Here is a 4,013-nt window from a genome sequence, read left to right as displayed (position 1 = left end):
CCTAATCTGGAATACTTGGTTAACAGGATCCCAAGCATCAAGCATATACTGCAGCAAAGAAATCTGTGCTCTCATACTAGAGATACGGAAAAATTTCAGCAGGCCACAGTTCCGCAGCGCATTCACCGTGACCAGGTCATGGAGGGCAATCATGTCCTCCTCTTCATGTTCTCGTTCTCGCCATGTAAGAGACATTTTGTTCAAAGTTCCCTGCAAAGCAAACAAAGAGAAGGAGTAAGTTCCTGATTTTGATGAGAAACTGGCGAAAAATCATCAAAAAATGACCTGAAAACTCAGTTTTCTGAGCCCAACGCAGGCAGAGAGTATCCCTCCTGCGCTGAAGGTCAGGCTGCCTTAAGGTAGCTTGACATTCAGCGCAGGTTTCGAAAGGGGAACCTGCGCTGAAGCTAGGGCATTTTTTGCAAAACCCCTGGGGCTCAGAAACACTGAAAAACAGGCCTAAAACTGGAAAATGAAACCATGAAAAGAAAGAGCTAGGGTTTAGCTCCTACCTGGTCCAGACGACACTGAAAATCGTCCGCAGAATCTCCCGGAATCAGCTGATGAAAATCAAGGAGGAAGAGGCACCTCCAGAGCTCCAACAAACCAAATGCAAATGAAATGGTAAATGAGAGGTAAAAACACCTTTTAATGACTTTTTACGTAGTTCAAAGTGAAATATTAGGGTTATAATCTCATTTTCATGCAAATATTATTCATTTCTAACAAAGTTTGTTGCAGCAATTGAAAATGCAGTACTATACTTGAAAAGAGAAAAGCTAGTAATGGTAAAAAATCAAAATTTGACCATAAGATCGAGCAGTTTTACCGCGGAATTTATGCTCGTTAAAAAATAGAAAAGCGTGAGCAAGAGTTTCCTCTAGAGTTCAAGCTCATTAAAAAATGAACACACCCCGGTAAATAACCATTGTGATCGTAGATTTATTAGCCATAAAAAGCCTTGGTCGTGTTTGCACCCGCCACCTCCATTCCATTTGGCCAGTCGTTCACCTCCATATGATTGTTTACCTATTTTGAGGAACAGCTGCGAAGAGTGATTTCACCTAGCCATCCTTGTGACACTTCCATGATTGGAAAATTCCAACCTGTACCTGGAATCGGCTGCTATCCCTGTTAATCACTCGTTCCTCAAAAGACGAGTCTTCTTTGAGCTCTTTTCATCTAACTCGTAAAATATGAAAAGTTCGCCGAGTTTTGGCCTTCCAGCTCGTTAAAAGGACCGGAAGAGCTATCCCTCCTCTAGATTTTAATCTTTTTGGACCTGAGGGATTATTGCACAAAAAGGTCGAGCGCTTGTTTTATTCGGCTCGTTAAAATTATCGAAAACTCATCCCTTCTGTATTGTTTTATACTTTTTCGGACTTAAGGGATTAGATGATGAAAAAGGAATTTTGGAGTTAACTTTCTGTACCTTTTCAGACTCTCTAAACATGAAATGGACCGAGTTTTCCTTGTTGTTAGACTCGTTAAAATGATTAAATAGCGACAAACTTGTCTTTAGAAGAGAACGAGTTTCCCTATCGCTAGGCTCGTTAAAACATAGCGATGGGCTTGCCCGAAGGGCAGGTTATAGAACAAGCATATGTTATCCTCCTCAAGCTTGACAAAAATAAAGAGGTACTAGTCAGAAATGACTGGGGAAAAATTGGGAGAACCTCAAAGCTTTAATGGTAGCAAGTCGCTCTTGAACATGACACTTTGTCCTCCGTATCACATCGGGTAGGGTTGTTTCATTCACCGGTCTCATCACCATGGTCTTCGCCAAACCATCCACATTTGGGGTAATGCTACCGATCCATCACATCAGTGTCATTATATGTTCAAGATATGTTGTTCAGAAAGAGTCAACCGTGTCCCATCCACTGCCATATATTATCCTTCATCCATCCATGATCGCCACCCTGAATCATATTTCACAGATTGTTTTTACCTCCACTAAAATCATTAGCTCCGTTCCGTGTCACTGATGTGGCATTCATTAAGGCCCTCCTTTGACAGATCGCTTCTTGTCGACTTCAGCTCATTATCCAAGAAGTTGATCTAGGGACACCCCCCCCAGTACTTTGAAGCTTGCATGCCTCAATGGCAAGTTTCTCACTTCCAGCGACAGGTATACATCAATGACCTTCGACCAGAAGATTTTGCATGGTGTTCGACGCCAAGTCCTTTATTCACACCACGTGAATTGTAGTGCAGTACCTTGAGGGTCATTATCATTATCGGTGATTCCTCTCGCGCTTGTTAACTGTTTACATCATTGACCGGTAATCAAGCGATGTCTTTCCATGTTTGACTTCAGCGCAATTCTCACATGGATCGACTTGTACTTAGAGTGAAGATCGAACGAGTCTGAAGACCCCGGATCTAGTTTCATCCATCCGGGCTGCGATATATATTCAGGAAATATAAAGACATTTGATATGTACATCATTGCAGCAGATGATCATCCTACTCAAGGGATGATAATTTCAGCAGAGAATTATCAGTCTACCATCAGACGATCGTCTGTTCTATGTACCAAAATGAATTTATAAAGCTGAGCATGGGAATGCCCGCCTCAGCTAGATCATGAAAGCAAAATGAATCATAATGTATTGTATTGTATTTTATTACAGGTCACCTCTCAGCGATTGAATGAACTTTGGATCCTCCTGATAAAGCATTTCACCCGATAAACGACCTCATACTTTAGGGGGCAACTGTTATAGACATTTTTGTGCCTTACAACATGAAGCATGAAATGTCAGTAATCTAAGGGATCCAAAGTCCCTAAACATGTTATTCCTACCCCTAGAGGAACAAGGTCGGCAAACCACAGCACTAAATATCAGTTCTCCACCTGAAAACACTCAAAAACAAGCTAATTCTGGATCATGTCAACTCCTCCACTGAGCATCTGCGCTGAATGTCAACTGCTCCACTCTGTACCTGCGCTGAATGTCAATAGTAATGAAGGCTACCTGTGCTGGGCGAGTTTGGCCAAGTGGAACAGTCATTCCTCAAGGTGTCAAATGCCCAGGAAGCTTCCAAAATGACACTTGGATCAGGGAATTCGCCTTGTGATGAGTAAGAGGATCTAGATCTCCAAGTGGAAGCAAGAAACTCCAAGTGGACTCAAGAACTGAAGAATAACTGAAGTGGGAGAGGACACTAGTCAGCTCCATGCCAAGCTCAAGCTGACTCATCCTTTCTCCAAAACTCCTATATATAGAGCTCTCTCATGAGGTCTAGGGAGGCTGGAATCTGGTGAATGTAAGGAAGTGTTGTTGGTTTGAGTATAGAACTATTAGGTGATTTGCTTGAAGGAGGTGAAGAGGAGATTTCTTTCTGCTGGGAGGTGTTGCTGGATTGGGCCTCTTATGGTTGTAACACTCTCAGAACTTTACTTCTTCCATTAATAAAGCATTTGAGGTTCTTCTATATGCATGTGTCTCAATGGTGTATTGCTATACTTGTGTATTTGATTTATTCTAATCCTTGAATCAATTATGAATGTATGCTTCTTGTGGTTTCCCTCTCTTGCCATTTTGCAGGATCTTGGTGTAGCTGGGCCAGTAAAAGAGCAAGGAGCTGGGAGCAAGCAGCAACGAGAGAAGATTGGATCAATCATTAGCGGAAGACAACGGTTAGTGGATCTCTTTCTCCCCTCTCTTACATCTCATAAAGAAGTAATCTCGAATAGCTTTGCTTTGATTGTTGCTGAGGTACTATCACCCTTAGAGTGGGATAGGGTCATTCCGTATTGGATACTTTTCCCAACAACAAATTCCTAAAATGCAATCTAAGATGATAAACAATCATTTAATCTTCTTTTTGCAATGAAAATCCTAGCTATGAAGGAAAGAGAAATGAAATCCTTTCAACATAGAGCAGAGAGCACACACTAGATGCACTGTCCTAAATCAAAATCAACAAGTAGTATAAATGCAAATGCATGTGCATGTATTTGTTTTTAGCTTTCTTAATGTGTGAATGACAAAAAGAATGGTAAA

The sequence above is a fragment of the Pinus tabuliformis genome, chromosome 8, assembly GCF_031772625.1.
Source record: "Pinus tabuliformis cultivar Carrire ecotype Pingquan chromosome 8, CPIR1, whole genome shotgun sequence".
NCBI lineage: Eukaryota > Viridiplantae > Streptophyta > Pinopsida > Pinales > Pinaceae > Pinus > Pinus tabuliformis.
This window is presented reverse-complemented; position numbering follows the sequence as displayed.